This window comes from Fringilla coelebs (assembly GCF_963513975.1).
Source record: "Fringilla coelebs genome assembly, chromosome: 4".
Taxonomy (NCBI): Eukaryota; Metazoa; Chordata; class Aves; order Passeriformes; family Fringillidae; genus Fringilla; species Fringilla coelebs.
Window position 1 is genome coordinate 32,539,452 of NC_140032.1, and position 20,398 is coordinate 32,559,849.

The 20,398-nt window shown below is 40.9% G+C and overlaps 1 protein-coding gene across 2 annotated transcripts in view; it reads right to left on the reverse strand.

Moving 5' to 3' along the window:
* STOX2 (storkhead box 2) overlaps positions 1 to 20,398 on the reverse strand; it is a 66,619-nt gene that overhangs the window by 18,714 nt on the left and 27,507 nt on the right. The window contains exon 1 of one of the 2 annotated variants that reach the window (XM_084204216.1): positions 2,709 to 2,777. The exons of the other annotated variant lie outside the window; for it this stretch is intronic. The gene's annotated coding sequence lies outside the window, so the exon portion shown is untranslated. Of the gene's footprint in view, positions 1 to 2,708; positions 2,778 to 20,398 lie in introns of those variants that run through there. 2 annotated transcript variants of the gene reach the window in all.

Here is a 20,398-nt window from a genome sequence, read left to right on the forward strand (position 1 = left end):
ATTCCCTCATCCTGAACCCATACCAGCAAGAATTTTTCCTGTGCCAGTCTATCTAGTGTGTCTGCTCTCTGCAAGTCTGGGTAACATCATTTTGAGAGAAAATGAGGCAGACTACATTCTGTACCATGTATCAGCAATTAACTGTCAACTACATAACAATGAAAGACTTTTTATCAGTGATTCTACTGCTGGAAAGAAGTGACCTGGAAGTCAAACTCTTTGTCTCATGAACTTTGCATAAAGATTACTTGAAAAATCACCTCTTGATTTAAAAAATGGAACCAATTCAGTACAACCATTGTAAATGAATTAAAGAAATTACAGTGCAATAATACCATATTAGGATTTATACACCCTATTTCTCTGAAATAGGGAGAAGACCCTCATTTACACTCTGCATCCTGTAAAGCACAGGAAGACAAAGCACAGTTTCACTTCTTCAGACTCTCAACACCTTTTTAATCTTTTGTTTTTTATGGCTCAGACAACCTTTAAATATAATTTTTAGCCCGGTTTACACAGAAAATGAGCCTTGCACAATCACAATCTGTGTGTTTGTATGTGTCAGGGAGATTGAGCCTCACTAGACAAGAGATTCTAAAACAAGTGCTTGCTGCACTTGTACAGATGTATACTGTATATGGATGCTACTTTGTATACATGCTACACATTACATCTATACAGAGCTTCAGGCATAGCAACCTCCCAATGCATAGGACAGAATCCAGCCAAAAAACACTTGACAAGGGAAATCTGACTTCACTTCTTTTGCTGCTTACAGAACTACATCATTAATCAGAAAACATCAAGTTAGAGAACAGTAACTTCATGGCATCTCATGATTATAGTGGTGGTTGCAACAGAAATCCCCTACAAAATTTTTCTTGCAAACAGCCTGTTGTCATCAACACTTGCCTATGATTTCACCCTGGGAAGAACTACAGAAAGGTCATTTTCTAACAAAACTACTTGTAATGGGCAAAGGAGGGCCTAGAATATTACCATTTTTTCCCAATAATACTGAGAGTAAAAAGTCTCTTCTAGGAAAAGTACACTTTCAGATTTACTTAATGAAGGGACAGATGCTGAAGAAGTTACATGTCTGGCCTGGGTTGCACAATTACCCCTTTTTGCCCCAAACCCCAACTTGACTGAATTGCGCTAATTAAAGAATACTTTGTCAGTAGAGGCAGGAAACCTATTCTGATGTGAATTCACAACAAGGAATTGCCATTTAAAGTTAGACATTTCCCATCTGACCGAACAAAAGGAGGGAAAAGGAAGAATATGCAGATTTCTTTGGTATTAACCAGACTACCTTGAATCTGCACTAGCATGCTAAGACAGAAACGATCACATTTCACTGACAAAATCAGAAACAAAGAAAATCAGAAGAAATGTTGCTTGTGCTGTTTCCAGACATAGCCTAAATCCTCCTTTTAAGCTACATTTCCTGGAGTATTTTATGAAAAATGCTGCAGGTTGTGTTTACTGGATAAATACACATATTAGGGGACAGATAACAACAATAAAAAATACATTAAAGATTTTTCCATTTATTCCTGTTTAAGAGCAGCTTAAACAAAGGCTCAACAAATGCAGTAATACATTCATTCACTAAACAGAAAGTTCCCTCTGCATCTTTGAAATGCACACCCATCAAAATAAATAATAAACACTTCCAAGTATGTGACCACTCCAAATCTACACAGCCTGAAGAAAACACATCAAACTTACCATAACCAATATAACAAACCTAAACAGAGTTCTCGTTCCTTACTAGTTATTAACTTCAACTGTGTAAATTGATCTTTTTAATCATTCAGACCCAGCTAAAATCATGATCTCCAGCTTCACCAAGTGGCACCAACTTTCAGAAACAGGTGCTAAATTACCCACAATCAGCAGACTGGTCTTACATGCATTCATCCTGTGTATTTCCTGTGATTTAATTCTCTTTGTTCATGTCCTGTGGCCAGCTGCCTCCTGATCCAAAGTGATATCCCAGCACGTGTTACAACTATGATCATAAAAAGTTTCTGCTGGAGCACGGAACTTTCCCAGAGGATTCAGTCGAGGAGATTTCTGTAGCGTTTCTTATCCTGGGAAGGAGGTGTGGGGGGACTGTGTTTTTTTAATATATTGTGTGCTTTAGAATGTGTTTCCCCAAACAATATTTTTCAAATGCATTTTTAAATAAATGTCCATGTCTGTATTCCTGGCACACAATATGTTAAAAAAGGGGGACTTACCTGAACCCCTATGGTCTGGTTCCATGCTCCAGTACAGTATCCAGAGAAGCTGTGATGTAACAACAATGTGCATATTGGGGCTTTATATCACTGTGGAAGCTGGCTGAAGGCAGCATAGGTCAGTGCCACAGGACCTGAAAGAAGAAAAACAAAGCATGCTTTAAGGCATTAATATGCTGAACACCCACCTCTTAAAGCAGGAAATAGGGGCATACTGAAGAAAAAAATGCAGTTATCTATGCAGGTCGACTGAAAGGAACACTATTTCACACAATTCTCACATAAGCATGAGAAATAAATGGTTAAGAAATTACAGAGGAGGTGGAGAAGAATCTAAAAGGACTACAAATATAACTCCCACACAGTGTTTTGAAAACATCTCTCTCTCTTTGCCCTGTTTCCATGGAATGGCTGAAATCACGTTCTGATACCACCCCCTGTTCCGAAGGCACTCACAGTCTTTGCAAAGCACCTCTCCACTGCAGTGCCTCAGGATTCTGCAGTGTCACTCCTCTTCTCCCTGGCTCTCTGCAAAGTGAAGTCATAGGAATGGATCAGCCAACCTGACTTCTCACTACCCTGCCCAGAATCCTTTGTGAACTGAAATGAGTCATCGCTCTGAAAAAATCCACAGCGCAATGTTCCAGGTTTCTCCCTGTGTCTGCGCTGGCTTCTTTGTCTTTGAAATGAAGTGCCTATGCTTCTGGAACAGTGCCCAGCTGCATTGTACAGGATAACAAGCCAGCCCTCTCATTAAGTGGACAAGAAAGCTATTTACATGCATTAGCACAGACAAGTTAAAGCTTTAACCCTCTAGTCAAGATAAAAAAAAAATCACCCCTAACATATCTTCTTGATGTAATGCACAACTCCCCCTATACACAGAAACATAAATGCACAGACATACATGGGCATACAGATACTTACACAGAGCAATATTTTCTTTAACTATTTTTCATGACACTTACCAGTTTTAGGTCTATTAATTAAAAAGAAAGATTTACTCTCTTTTGTCAGTCCTGAAGAATGCTGCAGATCTAAATGTAACAAGCAGCTCTGCTGTACACTAGATCAAAGTTGTGCTGCTGTGAACTGTTAATCAAAAAATTATAAACAGTGGACAAGTTCTTGTAAGCTTATTTTTCATTATCCCATTCACCATTTGGGCTTAAAACAAAGTGAGCCCTGAAACCACGCCAGATAGAAAATGTCAAACTGTTCCAAGTGCTGAGGGCCAGCAGAGCTGCTTCAGCTTCTGCTACCACTGACAAAGAAGTAATGCTCAGAACGAGGTCACTGTGTCAGGATCTCACTCCTGGTGCTAGGTTCTCCTTTACTTGGTGAGGATATGCTAAGGTAAAGACACAGAAGAAATAGGAATAGTGTATGAGATGGGAGATGCTGCTGTTTCAGAGGAACATTTTCAGTTGTTCTGAGATATTATTTTAAAAGAAGGAAACACTTAAAATTGCCTTTACTGTAACAGAACTACTTCTAGTCATGACCGAATCATCAAAATCAGACCAATATGCCAAAATGGAGGTGCAAAAGGAAAAAGGAAGTTTTGCTACAAAGCACTTCTTTAAAGGTTCCTACATTCCGTGCATTCTGAAATGGTTTGAAGCATAGAAGGCACATAATCCATAAAACTTTGAAACACAGCACTTCAGGACTCACCCATGCTATGCTGGAACAGGCAGCTCTCCTATGTGTTTCACCAAATGAACACACCAGGTGCTAAGGACTGAACAAAATACAAAAGTCACGACCTCCCTAGCCCTACAACAACCCTGGCAGCAAAAGAGTCCAACCAAGCCTTAAACGGGTCTGTGTGTTTCAAGAGGACAAGTAAATAGCTGGGTTGTACAGCTACAGTTTGTTGTACAAACAAACACCACTTTTGGTCACAGGCTGTGCTGGTTGTTACGCAGCAAAGCCATACAGATCGATTTACAAGTGTACCACAGTGGTAGTTACACAGTAGCCATAATCTCAACGTTAAAAGCTGGGGGCTTGCTATACACACAGGCAACAATTTTTGTGTTCCCTGAAAGGCCTCCTTCCAGCAAATCTTCCTTCAGCTTTACAGAATTTTTGCCTTCCCTGGAGCTGCAGCATCAGCCACACCACCTCTAATGAATCCAACTTGACATTTACAGTGTTTTGGGTCCCCTAGGATTGTCCTTCAGAAACTCTGGTTGTCTACTAAGCACACACCCACTTTACAGCAATAAAACCCACTCCATGAAGAAAAATTTAAAAGTGAATTAGAACGAGCACTTATTGAAAGTAAAAAAAACAGTTCCAATCTTCTTCCCCTTTGCACCAGACAACTGCCATGCAAAGCTAAATGGGCTCATGCATGCAGCACTGTTTTCACAGACAAGCACAAGTTCTTGCTGCAGTAGTCTTGCAACTAACATTGAAGCTAAAACACTGGCAGAAGAAAGCTAAAGGTAATACTGCAGCCTAAATAGCTTTTCTCTCTACCAAATTTCCCTAGCACTTGAATCCAATTGTATGCTCAGGACCAACTAAAGTATTCTGAACAGACTAATACAACTGCAAGCTCTTTCAGTGAGACAATTCCTCTTGTATATGTGATGCCTATGAATACCTGGAATGCACCAAGCATGCACAGACATTTTGTGTGCATGCACCTAGGCACACCTTTACTCAAATTCATCAGTTTACAGCACCATTACACAGCCCTTTAAGCAGTATTACCTGATACCTCAAGCATAGCAGAGAGCAAAAGTGAGAGACTAGAAGTGGGGAAAATATAAATGAGAATGTTTAGAAGAGCTGAAGTTGATGGACAAACCAGTGCCACCATCATCAGTGATGTCACAGGACATGGCCTCACAGGAGGAAGCACTAGCCAATGCACTCCACAAGCACTACCACATGCACTCCCAAAGCAGGGCAGATGCTCTGTTCCTCCATTCCACATCTCCCCCCACAGCAGGACAGATGTTGGTACCAAAACAAAAGCTGCCTTATTGATAGCATACAGTACAAAGACACCACATACTTCTCTCTGTATAACTCCACGCATGCATGCGCATCCAAGTAGACCAGTACAAAATACAGTATAGCCCAACATCAATCTTCATTACACACTGAGGAAGCCAATGATGTAAAAATCCCAACTTCTTCATTTGCACACACTCCTTTGTCAAAGTCTACATTAACTTGCATATATCCTTCAGTCCTCCCAAGTTGGGGCCTGGAGTTCCCCTCCTTTGCCATAGCCCTTTCCCAATCACTAGAGGGAAACTCAAGAGAAGAAAAGGAATATGCTAAAATGGGGATACACACACACAGACCCACACACATGACAACACATGAGAGAAAACAAAAAAGCTTAAAAAAAGAACATGGTCAAAAGAAGCCAAGAAGGTTATCAAGAGTGCAAGTCCATCTTGCCTGTACCAGTTACCCAAATTTCAGAGGCTAAAATCAGCCATCAGTGCTGAGAAATTGTAGCTGCAGAGACCATGGTCATCTACCACAGGATCATAGACTATTCTGAGTTGGAAGGGAGCCACAAGGATCATCAAGTCCAACACTAGTCAACAGCTCATAAACAGACCAAACCTGCAACCTTGGTGTTTTTAGAAACGTGTTCCAACCAACTGAGCTAATTTCAGTGCTGGTCATCATGATGAGCTCTACAAGAACGAATTTCACAAAGCAGGAACCACCCAGACACTACACTAGGAACACAGCCCAGGAACCCTGTGGTCTCAGAAGAAACCAGATTAAGGAACATCAGAAAGATACCAACTTACACTTCCATTTCTTTAGGAAATCTCTTAAAACAAGAAATTTTGACATATTAGGGCTCTGCTAACAACAACTTACTTGCAATATGCTAATAAGTTCCACTTGACTTACCTGAACAAATCTCCTGGTTCTTTAAGAAATCACAAGAGGAAACATGATCAGGGTATTAAGTTCACTAAAATCTCAACAAGTAAAACCCATCTGTTTCTGTGCTAATGTTGTCTAGGAGCTAAATATCCTTCCTTTTTTTTTATTTCTTACTCCTGATGCTTACACCCCAGTTTATTAGCAGAGAACTTGCCTCCTCTCCTTCAGATCTCAGTCCACTGGCTTTTAAAAATCACACTCTTCTAGAGTTCTTTTGTATGTCTGCCCTTCCTGTCCCTTTAATCCTGTTAGAGGACTCCTCTATAACTTACATAACTTTCCTTTAAAAGCAACAACCAGAATTCTGCACCATATTCTAGTGTTCCAGCTAACCTCCCACCTGCATCAGAAATTGGAATTTCCTTACTTTTAGTAGAAACCCCTACCTTATACCCTGCTTTTTTCCTCACAGCTGTATTTTATTGGGGGCTCACTGCTAACCTACAACTGAGCGAGCACTTCCAGTTAACCTTTTTATGCTGACTGCAAGTGAGTTTGAAGCAAATATTCCTAGGTTTGACTCTCAAGACCACAATCCTCAACAGCTCACTCTGTGGATATGATTAAGGATCTTTGTTAATCCAGTTTTTCTCAGCTGTTCTCCATTTCTAAGCATCTCTGCTTACCACATTCTAAAAAAGAATCTCAAAACCTAAGACCAAAACCAAACAATGCTTTAAGTGTTACCTAATGCAGGACAGAATCATAATCCTGTGTGACACTTGCTAACACAACCACCCAGGAAACAGCATTTGAATGAAAACATCAAATCTTGTCAGGAGAACCAAGGCAACCAACATAACTCCCTCCCTCAAAAAGCCCACTAAGTAAAAAAATTGTGTCTTTTTAGAATTCAACAACTAAATGAGTCTTCTTTAAATTATAGCTCACTGGAAAGTATGTGATATTTTAAACCACACAGAAGAATTCTGTTACATATTTTGTCGCTAGGACCACAAAATGAGAAGGGAGGAGGGTTTGGGGCTTTTTCATAGAAATCTGCTACTATCAAATTAATTTGACTCATGTTAATGCTATATTGTAATCAACAACACCAACACCCCACCCCCTCAAAAACAAAGCCTGCCTGTTCTCTGGCAGCAAACAGCAAATGCAAGGAAAGATGGAAGCATTTTAAAAATCTGACACTAGAGGAGGTTTGGCAAGAGAGAGTAAGCAAATGAGAAACAAAAGAAAGAAAACCCAACAAAGATAAACCTAGATGTTTTCTTATAGAAATTTTAAAAACACAGATAAAAATACTCATTTCCAAACACTTCTGAAAGCACAAAACACAGCTGTTGAAGGTCTTAACAAGATGTTCTTCACTATCCTCTTCAGTTTAGCCAGAATACATGCAGCGTGGCTGGAGATGCTGCAGCAAACATTCAGCAAGAATCTAGTCAGCAGAAAAAATTCTTGAAAGGTGAAGCAATAATTAGCAACAGAACCCGAAGACATAGTGCATTCTCTCTCATTTATATTGACTGCTGTAGCCATTAAAAGATTTTCAGCCCAAAGACAGTACTGCAGTGGTTACAGCTTTTCAAACCAATAGTGATGACTGGCAGATAACATCAGGTTAAAATAAGAACCTGCAACACTGAACACAAGTCCCATGGTACTGCAGCAGCCTTTAACAGCCCAGCTTTTCCTGGCTAGGAGAGAACTGATGAAAAGGCCAGGCATGGAATCAATTAAATTAGTGCCAAAGTGCTTTTAAAAAGAAAAGGTTAGATGCTCCAAAGACTTAGCAGTTGAGAGTTTACTGGGTCATTTTTTTCCCTGTGGTCAAGAGCAGAGTTTTCAATATGGCTGGAGTACCTTTAAGAAGATGTACTTTAAAGTGAAATTGAAGTATTTTACACGTCAATACATGAAGAAGCTGTATTAGTATATTCTGCCCCTATGCTCTACCTGCATGAGGTAGATGCAACGACCCCTGCTTCCCATAGTGGTTCAAAATTCTTTCAAATTCTGTCCTTTGGTCTCACCTGTGTGGGGATTAGCTGTGAGGATGGGAACAAAGGAAATGCCATGGCACAACAGTTCAGAAACTCACCAAATCTGCTGCCTCCCTCATGCTCATCAATCATTTTATAGAGGAAGCATGAGAAATCCAACTGCACACATCATCACTAGTGTATACTGCACCTTAAAGGGAAATGCCCTTATTCCAGACAGAAACAATTCTTTTGAGATCCTCAGGGACCGGCATATTTTGACTTTTTATCCCAATGACTATAACTATCAGCAAATGCAGCAACCAAAATCTATCTCCCAAATAAATGACAGTACCTGGAACCAGGGGTTCCCACAATTAAACAACTCACTGGATGAAATATTTCCTGCTGTCCATTTCACAAATCTTTTACTTTTGGATCTTACTGAGCACTTATTTGCAGGAAGCAGTAAACAAAAACCTACAACACTCCTTTTACTACTGTTTAAACAGTAATACCTCTCTACCTGCTGCTCTACCATTTTTTAACGAAATCTCAGAAATCTGAAAATTGCCCTGTACATGAGCCATAAAACTAAACACAGTATCCAAAAAGATAAAATTACCAATTTCACAGAGCAACCTCTCATGCATGACTTCTTACGTACCTCCTCATTTATAGACATAAGTTTATAGTTTTAATTACCACTCCTGACTCATCTAACACATTCACTAACTCCATCAACACGCAGAGACCATGCTCCTAAAAAAGCACAAAACTTAACCAATTTAAGCACTATTTTGTCAGTGCCCACTGCACTGCTTTATACTACAGTGCTGATGTCACTACTCTGCAGAATTGCTCAGCTGTTTTACTCAGCTGTCGCTAGTCCCTTCTGAAATCCTCCTCAGCAGTCTTAATGAACCTGAACAACTGCGATCTGACAGACAGGGTTACCACTTCATTATCCATTCCATCCTTGTGATTTTTTGTATAGCTATTAAACCCCAAACATTTGGTATTGATCCCTACTGCACAAAGCACCGTTAACCATTTACAGGGCCCAGAAGTGGCCATCCTTCTTTTTGCTCCTCTCTATATTAAGCTGAGCTTGACAAGACTTTTCTTTTGGACTTTCACCAAGCATTTATAAAGCACTAGAGCGTGGAGTTCTTGTGCTCCCTGAGTGTCACTATGACCCAGTTTTCTGAAAGATGAGAGCACATAAAAATAGTTGTCTCTTTGCCCTCTTATTCAGTATAGAGAGACCTAAACTAGGATATCAAGGCTAGATTTCCGAGATGATCTCAGGAGCTGATGATGATCTCACCTTCAACTGAACTAAACCAAAAGGCTAGCAAAAGGACAGTCAAGATAATTTCTTTGAGAAATTTCACAAGCAACCACAGGACACAGGGAGAAAAAAAAAGTATCAAAACATGTTGAGATCAAAGCATAGAGGATATAAAAACCCAAATCTGAATTACTACATTTTACACCATAGCAAGATAGTTATTTTCTAACACACATTAAAACAACAAAATAAGTCATTCCTTGTATCTTGTCACCATGTTGTAATTCCTTACTCTTGGCCATAAGAAAAAAGTCCTTATAGTTACCATCATATTCTTTCACCAAGCAATCTCCACAGGTAGTACTTTAACTCACCCAGATCTTACTGGCTTGAGGGCACCTCCTACTTAGGTAAAAAATATCTTGGTCAGAGCCAGAGCTTGAGAAGGCTCTCTGCTGCAAAAGCATTTCTAATTATCAGTAAACATAGCACTGCACATGGTGAAGGGGATGGTACATGCCCCTTTCTCAGCTGGCCACCCCCTTTGTGAGGCTGGAACTGCGGCAGAGACCAGCCCTCAGAAACTTCTACAGGGGATGCAAGTAATTCTGAATGCACTTTTTGAAACCCTGCTGTTCTTCCTATCTGACTAGCTACAAGCTTTAAGGAGTTGATACAGAGGCTACCTAAAGAAAAACCTAGGCTATAAAGATTGTATTAGCAGCAGAAGAAGACAGGACAGAAAAACAGGAAATAATATAAGAAAGAAAGAACACATGAAAGGTTAAAAGGAAATGTGAGGAAAGAGCTGATTTTTGTTTGATTCTTAAAGCAGGCAATGCAGCATCTGAGATGTTACTTCCAAAAGAAGACTTGTTAAAAGAATCTAAATGCTTAGCAGGGCTAAATGGAAGCAGAAATAATAACCAAATGGTAAGAAATAAAATTAGTACCTCCAGCTGTAGGAAGGCTGGGGAAAAAATAAGGGTCTACAGGACTGCTGGAATAAGCAAAGTGGGAATGGCTGCGTTTTTCAGTGAAGAAAGAAGTGAACAAAGGACAGTTGTTTTGTGACAGCTGATCTGCATGTGCTTTGCATCCACTTGGCGCTTGCCTTTGTTTTGTTTTCTGGGCTGACCTTCACCCCCTGCCACACAAAGGATTCAGAGAAAGCTTCCACTCAAAGTCTCAATTAAAAGCTCGAAGAACAAATGTATCTTGTGCTGCAGACCCAAGCCTGAGCTCAGGTGCCAGTGGCCCAGGAAAGGCAGCATCCCCAGCAGAGCCCCAGGCTCCAAGGGGACCGCCTTGGAAAGAGCCCTCCTCCCTTCCCAGTGTCTGGGACAGGCAGCATAGCTAAAAAGAAACATTTAGCTTCATAAACAAAAGGCTGCTTCTAAGCTTTTTATCATGAAAGATCAAAGCAAGGGGAAGGGTGGGAGCTTACAGGACAGTAAAGAAAGTTGAGAGTAAATTAGTAGTGTGCATGCTAATAGGACACACATACAACATGACTAAGGGAGCATGTTAGTGGTTTGGGCAGTTTGAACAGAAACATGTGAAAGCAGTTCAGCATATCATCACCAATACTGTCTTCAGAAGTATTCTGCTGCTTTATGAGCAGCTCTTAAAAACACACATGCACGTGTAGTTTCATACAAAGATGGTGTAATCCACAAGAACTTGAAAATGTGAGGCTACTCAAAGGGTGTCCTGCATGGTCTGCAAAGCCAATGCATAATGCATGAGAAGTTTTGCTTTAAACTGTGGTATTTCATTTCTGGTACTGCATTTAACTGAGTTATTCCAACATGGATTTGTTATACAGTATCCAGTTTGATACATGCTTGGAACATAATTTGGAGAACATCTGTGTAACAGGGATAAGATGGAAACTGACCTCAGGACTCTGGTCTAAAAGACTAATTTACTGTCAGAACTATCTTGGTGTAACTATACCTACATAAATAGCCATTTATTCGGCAGTAAGAGTGTTTTGCTTAACCTGATTCAGTTTGTACAACTTCCAGAAGTTTTATCAATGGGGTTGGTAGTACATGCACAATCCTGCTAGATTCATCTGCGTGACCTTCTGTATCATGCAAAAAAGGTGAAAGTTAAAAGTGGAATAAACAATAGTAAAAATAAAATACTAATTTTTTTACAGGCAAGCATATGTCTTCCTGTTGTTCAATCATATGATCATGATGCATTCAAAAACTAAATGTTTAAACAAAGGAATTAACTTTCTACTAGTATTTTTTTTTCTGGGTTCTGATAGCTTCAGTCTTCAAGAGTACATAACCATTGACATTTAGAGTTGCAAGTACTATTTCTGTAAAATCTTCCTGTTATGGGAAAAGGCAGAGATAATAAAGGAGCCAAATGTGGCTTCTATTGCCATATGTTGTTTCTAATAGTCACAGGCTGAGTTTCAAACCTGATGTGGGTTTTCATCTCCCTTTATCTCCATTGAGCGCTACTGTACTCTCAGAACTTCTTAAAATCAAGACTTGCTAAGAAGCCTAATTTTAGGCACTCACTTCTGGAACATGGCACAGAAGCTCACACTCAAATGCAAAAATAATCCAGGCATGTAAGATATCTGGAAATACCTGAAAGTCTTGGACACTTCTCCTTCACACTTCAGTTTACAAACAAGAGCCTAAAAGTCTACTTTAGAGCATAGAGGTTTGTATGCGATTTACATGTCTTTTGCCTTGCTCCTGACAAACATTTTTCGGTGGAAGTTTTGATGTAATTAGTGTTTCCAAGAACAGTTTGGGGGTTACAAAATTATATTCTTAAGATAAACAGAGTAAGAAATTCTTGAGAGTACAGTTTGGGTATTCTTCATATCATTTGAGACTGAGGATGCAAAAGCTGAGTGTAGCTTCCAAGTGACAGTTTTCTTCCTGATAACATCTTCCAAGGGCAAAAATTACCTTGAAAACATAATCACCACATATTTTCCCCTCACACGTGGTCTCTGATTGTCTCATTCATCACCTAGGTAGACAGACATTATGCAATTCTGTTTGCCAATACTTCTCCTTAGGAAGCACTTGCAGAATACTAAAAGGATATAAACTGCCCCCAGGCCTCCAGAGTGGGTCATCTTCAACTATGGCTTCCACCAACAGTGAAGTCACAGCATTGGCTTTCTGATATCACAGCATTCTCTGTAGCAACAGCCTATGAGGTTACAAATAAAGGATTACCACTTTGTTGCAGGATTAAGGGAACTAAGAAGCTGGTCTGTCAGAAGATGGGTTTTACTCCAAATAATGGGCATTAAGAGAATGCTGAAAATAAATGGGTTGTAAATTGTCTTTGTCCGGCATGCACTCTTTTTTCTGATAATACTGTAAAATAAGGTACTGCTTTCATTAACAGCTCCTAAGTAATGGAATGAACTGCAGGCTACCTCCTGAGCTATTACATGGGAGATGAATTCTGAAACAACTTTCATACCTTTGGATTCCTTAGTCATTTGATTTTGCAAGCGCAGACATCAGTCAGATCGCTCTCCTCAAGGGTCTGCGGGTTAGTTTATTCACAAGTGTTCAAAGCTAGTAATAAGTTTCAGAAAGTGACTAGAAAAAAAAATACAAAAGGAAGTCTGGAAATATCTGCTGGGGGAAGGAGGGATAAAAGGAGAGGTGATACCAAGTGACAACAGACGTACCTACATTATTCACAGAAATCCTACAGTCCATGCATGCTTACAGATGCAGACTTTTCCCATATTTTTGAATTACTCACTTTCCTAGATGCCTGGCAACTCAGGCTGCCTGATGTCTGGAAACTAGCTACTATATGCATATACTCTTACCTCACATGTGCAGCAGGTCCAACACATCAGGTGTACTATGTATGCATAACTTATCCCTCAGGGACTGCCCCAGACTTTAAGATTAAGATCTAAAAGTCCTAAAACAGACTGGCTCATCTGACCTGTGATGCAACCAGTACAAGCAAGCAGTATAGTGTGAGAGTATCTTGCAACTTCAGGAAGATACTTTACTGAGGCCCTACAGGAGCTGGAAGGAGATACTTCCAGCAGCATGAGTGTAGGCACTAATATCTATTTCTGTTCTAGAACTGGAAGAAAACATTGGACAGATTTGCAGTAGCTGATCAAGGCTTCACCTGGAGTCTCACCCACCAGTCTGGAAAATTTATATTTCTATTTTGCAGCAGGACAACTATTAAAAACGTTGAGAAAAAACAACACGGACTGACAAGATGTTTCAGCGTGTTTTAAATAGGCTTTGAAATTTTGCAACCTATTTAAAAACGTTGTTTCTTTTGCCCTCCAGCACTAGCAATAAAGAACCTCAAAGGAAGTGCTTAGATAGACTAGACTTACTCGCTTTGCCACTGAGCTCTGCAGCGTCCTCGGGCCGTCGGGAGCGGCCGGGCTGAGCCGTGCCGTGAGACACGAAGCACCGCGCTCAGCCGCGCCGTGCGCTGCCAGCGCCGGGGGCGCCGCGGCCGCCTCCGTGCGCCCGGAACGCTGCAGAGACGCTGGGCCTCTACCAGCACCACCACCTGCTAGCGGCCCGCTGCAGCCAGCCCAAGCGAACGCCGAGCACCAGGGCAAGGCACCACCCGCGGCCCCCGGGGGAAGCGCTGCCCCGCCGGTACAACCCGCCCGCCGGCGAGACGGGAGCGCAGCGCAGCCTCCCAGCGCCCCGCGCTGCTGACGAAGCTTTTACCGCGCAGCAAGGCGGGCAACCGAGCCGAACGGGGAAGGACCGCCCATCCCAGCGCGGTGGCCCCCCGCTACCGGGACGCGGTACCTACCGAGCGGCACCTCCGGCAGCGGCGAGGCGCGACAGCCCGCCCTCCGCCGCGACAACGCGGGGCCCGGTCCCCACACCTCCCGTCCCGAACCCATCACGGAAAGCTGCCAACGCTTTAGGGCCCCGAAACAGGGAGAAAAAGCAATATGCGCCTAGTCGGAAGATGGGACGTTCCTCCCACCCTTGCACGACATTTTCAACCAAAACCCAGCACAGCGTTCTCTTCTAGCAAAGGCCACCCACGCCCCAGCCATTTTGGATGCGTGAGCAACTCCCACAGGACACGCAACCCCCTGTGTGCTGCTGCTGCAGGAACGGCCAAATCCCAGACAGGGAGAACTCAAACAAAAATAAAAGAAGGGGGGGTTTGTTGATTGGTTTCTTTGGCCTGGAGGTCGTGGGGCTTTGCGGTTTTGTTCGAGGTTGTTGATTTTACATGACGGTAAAGCAGATTTCCATCCCATTCATCTACAAACACACTGTCCTCACAAGAAACCCTGGGGTTGGTACTCCAAAAAAGCAGTACAGGCACGAAAACCCCTCTGCCTCCCTGAGTGCAGCGATGTGATGGGATGTGTGCTGCTGATGCCAGAAATAAATCTGAACAGCTGCTGCGACTGAACCCACCTCCCACTTCAAAAGTACTTCGAAATACCCATCAAGTATTTTATGCAACTTTTCAATTCAACATGGCTTCATGATTGATCCAAGGTTTTTGCTGTTTTGTTTTTAGAGTTTAAGGGGGTCAAAGGACCAACAGCAAAATTCTCCTCTCTGGCTGCTATTGAGTGGAATCTGAATCTGAACTTGTGCAAAACTTCAGCTGATTAGCCACCTATATTTAGAAGGAAGTTATTGTCTGAAAGGGCAACCCTATTGGAAACATTTTTGCACAAGAAGTGTAGAAAGACCCACTGCCTCTATTTTTAATGGATGCAGAAGGTTCTATGACCAAAATATGGTTTGTCAAAACAGTGATCAGCACACATGCTGAAAACCACAGTTATAGAGCAAACCAAAAGCTAAATCAAACCACATTGTCCATCTCCCTTGGTTTCATCAAAAGCAAGCAGGAGAATAAGTTTATGAAGGCAAATCACAGGGTAACAATAGGTAACTGTGGATCCTGAGGATGAATTTGAACTTTGCTCTGAACCTGGGCTGAGGGCTTTCTTCACAAGTCTAAATGTACATCTTGGTTGTTAGGGCTGGCGTATCTCATGGTCCTCAGGCATCAGCAACATGCACAGCCTAACCACACCTAGCTGATGGATATTTACAAGAAAGCTAAAGTTGTACTACAGTCACAGTAATTCGGTGTTTAGGACACAGCTGGGCAAACACTGGTAAGACACAGGAGGTGTCTGCAACTTGCTGTAGTCAAGAATCAGCACCATGACCTCATCTGTCTCCAGCACACAGAGGGACCTGAGATCAGACTAGCAGCCAATTAACCACTCATGCAGCTTGAATTTCAATATTCCTTTCTTTATAAGCTTATCCATTGTTTCAATTACTTAAGGAATATGCACAATTTGTGCTTTAATGCTTTAATTCCAAACTCTGACATACAAACCATTACTGGAGATGAGGTGAACTAAATAGAAACTTTCCATTGAACAATGGATAAGAAAAGATCAAGAAGGTAACTCAGCAGAGTAATATCAATTTTGAAAGGCAATTTCCAACCCCCCAAGCAACACTGAGAACTACTGAATGGCAGCATAAGTGCTAGGATCTCCCTCACCCTACACACTGGAAATGCACACACAATATCCACAGGACCACTGGCACTGCCCTTTCATAATAAATGAAAAGCTGAGTGGAAAAAAACAACCAACCAACCAACCAACTCCTCTATAAATCAAATTTTCCCATGCCAGGCAGTATAAAAAAAGCAAGAGCAGGTGATTCTTATGATCATGCAACCTCTGGCATACAGGAAATCCCAGGCCAAGACTCAGCTCTTGTAGAAGCTACAAGAGAAGACAGTGCAAAGTTGCTTTAGAAAGCCATATGACCATACTGTGCTGAAACATGTTCTAGCCTATACATCAATTTCACATAGTATTGCTTTGGCTTCTCTATTTGCCAATAATCTCCAAGACCTTTACATGCTGGCAATTTTATTTCCTTCCCTAATGCCACTGACATCCATTGCTTTCTCTACAAGTGAAATATAAGGAAATGGTTCTGTAGTGGATGGTAACAGCTCTGTCTGGCATTTTACAAGGTCTGGATGACTGGCACTGCCTGAAGGACTTCTCAACCGAGTTCAGACAAAGGCAACATATTTCAGATACAATGGTTATCTGTGAGGCCATGGAAGCAGTAAGATCACTTCCTCCTTGCAAGCTTCAGCTTAACATACTCATCAATTACTGCTATTTAAAAATTTCCTTTGGAAAAAGAAAAAAATGGCTCAAAATTATTGTATGAGTTTTGGTGTTTAATTTTGGGACCAGCCATCTATCTTCAGTTATTAAACATTTATGATTTCCTTTTCCCTCAAGTACAGGAGGAAAAATCTGGCAATCAACTAGGGAGGACAAGCTGACTGACAGCAGCTTACAGCTGAACTAGCAACTGCTCAACCAAATTGTACCATCCACAGAAGATGTGCCATGAATATTAGCTTGAGGATGATAAGCCTATAATCAATAGCCATAATTTTTATTGGCATATCTTGTTTTCGTTTCAAGAAAATAAGAAAAGAATCTGACGCTCACATATTTCTGCAGTATCTGAAATCAAAGAGTCCCTTAGCTTTCTCCACATAGTTTCTGTTAACTGAAACCCTGGAATTATCTAATTACTACCTCCATATATAGGATTTGCCCAGATATTAAAATTCTGAAGCTGTAAGCTTACAGGTGTTTTCTCCTTCACTGCTAAATAGGAAAGATTATGGCAAAGATTAACTAGACTAGGCACTCAATTTGTTCCAACTTCTTACCCCTCTCAGATGCTGGTTTAAAAATGTCAACCTGAACTGAACCAATGACCATCAAGTAAATTAGTTACAGCAAGAGCCAAATTTGAGACCTCACACTTACCAGCAAGAACTGCAGGAGTTTCTCAAACAGCAGACCTGGATTCTTCCAACCACCAGGAAAAGCTCCAGGACAGATCTAGCACACTACACTACTAACTCCTGCAGGCTAGTTTAGTTCCTAAACAGCGCCAGGAAAACAGGTTTGATTCAAAAACAAGGGATGGTCAGGATGTTGGAAAGCTGCTCAAGACATCTGCGCTGCGTTCAGTGCTGCAGTGGAACTAACAGAAATGTATCTGCACCAGATTCATGCTGCCCATGTGGGAAAGCTCACTGACCATTCACAGTTTTTGTGGTCTGTGTTGAACACTGTGGTTCAGCAGTTACTCAGCTCACATTAACAGAGCTGACCAGTTCAGAGAGAGCTCTGGCCTGCCTATACAGCTCCTAGTACACCCCATACCCTACATATATGTTTGGCCCCCTTAGACTTCATTTATTTTAAAATTTAAGTGTCTAGAAAACCTTATTGAATAGTTCATGCAAAATGTTATCTCCCATGCCAGAAATCTTTCATTTATAAGAAAGTAATAGGGTTAAACAGGAAATAAAAAGATCAAACATACACTCGAAACACTCATACCTTGAAACACTCACATCAGATGTATAATGGAAATTATGTACTCATCTGTGCTAAAACCTGACAAGAAAATCTGGAAAATACTGTTGGATATCATAACTGCTACTTCAGATGGCCTGAGGAATCCATCACCACGCTGGTGGTATTCTGTGGTACTTCTCCTTTGTTCACAGGAAAATGAAAGTCCTTGCACAGACAAGTCATTTGTCAAAGCATTCATCATAGATGGCCTAACTACAGAACAAAGCTACCCAAAGGCTATCTATCCATTGCTGTCCTCATCCAGGCCAGGACAGCCTACATTTATGCTTGATCTGCTCTGAGTCAGTTTAGGGAGCTAACCTAGCAGAAGGCTACTCCTGCTAAAAAAAAAGGAAAAAAAAAATAATAAATATTGTAAGCCAAACTCTGCCTGGGTGCCCTGTTAAGACAGAGGAGATCCTGTCTCAGGGCAAAGTAGGCAGTGGAGAAGCAGGACCTCCTGCTCTGGGAGCTTGCTGTTATAGGTAAGAATTGCTCAGTTATCACAAAACTGCATGGAAATATGGCCCCTCACCACTAAAATGACTGACACAGTCACCATCCTGACAGCAGGTCCATGTGACAGCTGGAATTTTCAAAGGGCTTTAAAAAGGCTTACTAAATTCCATTCATTTTCATGGCATCTGGGTTCAGGTCTATCAGCATTGGTTTCAACTACAAAGGGCAAGTTTTGCAAAAGCAAGCTTTGCATACCCAACAGACCATCAAGACTTAAACAAAATAAGGACATGCAGCTGAAATAAACAAGGAAATAAGTAGCAAGCACACATTCCAAGAATATGTTTAAAAATAGTGCTGTTATTACAGAGACAGCATGTACCCATTTTCATCAGTAGTTCCAAAGATCTGGTAAAAACCATCACTTGCAATAACTGAGCTTCCCAAGGAATATGGTCTATTAGACATCTGATATTGACCATTCTAGTGGAAAATAACATGCAGAAGACAGGAAGGATCCTGCATTTCTCTATCCTCTGCTGCAATATCTTCCCAAAACACAGATGACATAGTCACAAAGAATGGCAGACATCCTACTGTGTAGAATACAATTCCACTGATATTAAATTGTATTAGAAAACCATACTTTTTTACACATTAATTTTAGAAAGAGGAAGAAATATTTTGACAAATGTCAGAACTTCCTGTTATGGCATTCCTGCAAGAAGTGTTTCTTTCTCTCCCTTCCAATTAGTTTGTTCTAAAAGACTGCATTAGGTAGAGCAATATTTAAAACATTTAAACAGTCAAATTTGAAACAAACCAGTCTGATCCTGCTGGAATTAAGTGTTCTATGTGATCTAAAAATACTGGGTTTTGGATTTTCTTACACATGAAATCTGTCTACTTTGGAGCTCTGTTTCAAATCAGAAAACAATTTCCTTAGAATCCCAAAACCTCCACAAAATAGAGCCTCTATCTACTAGTCAACTGTATGCAAGCTTCAAATTTTACAAAACAAGTTTCAACATATGTCCTTACAAGAATATCCAGTATCATGTATTTCCTCATGCGAAACTTGAGAATCTTAACACATTACTTTAAAATGAAAACTTTCATTTAGTCTGAGCCGGACTGAAGTGTTTTTGCCTTGTTCTGTATCTCAATCTGTGTGAGATTAATTTATCTTGTGAACACAAGTCTTGATTGACTTGCATGTGTTTATAAATATGTATGTACAATTCAGAGTAGGAAAGCAGCAACAGCATTACATCAGCCTCAACACCTGCACCATGTTGACTGAAGCAGAGAAGACTGTCTATTGTTTCTCCTCCTTATTAATGTCTGCCTTCCCAGCCTTACAAATGCCTTACTGCTCTGCCAGTAACATAAATCATGCTGACTCTCTCTGACTTGCAATTTCCACTGTGACTGGAGAGGCAGGTCTTGAAAGAAAAAAAATAAACAAAACCCCAACAATAAACTGTGAAAATATCTAACAAATATTCTTAGGATTTTTATAATGACATTTGCCCCAAGTGCCCATTTGTGTGGAAAATGTTTAAATTGCTTCATTTAAAAAAAGTCTACAGTCCTAAGGGAGCTTTTAGAATTATATACAAAACATTTTCCTGCAGATGGAGGGCATTAAGTACTTCATGCATGCAAGAAAAAAAAAAAGCTTGAAGAAATGTTACAAGAAGAAAGCAGGAATATTTTAAGTCTGAGACAGAGATCTTCTTCATCACACTCACAGAGAAAACAAACTGAAAAGAAACCAAAAGGAAACAGCTGACATACTACAGAACAGATTCTCTCCAAAAACTTACTCAGCATCTAATGTGACCATTTCAACAATCCTTCTTCTAAGTTAAAATGTAAACCTTAAAAAATACCTAATTTTACACCACAGAAGTTTGCTACCATTTAAGCTGAGCTATGCATTTATGCAGAACAAATGGTAAGGATCCAAGTCAGCCAGCACGGGAGGAGACACCATACGTCGCCCAGAAAACAGCAGTTTCAGCAAACACAAAATCCAGGCTGGAAC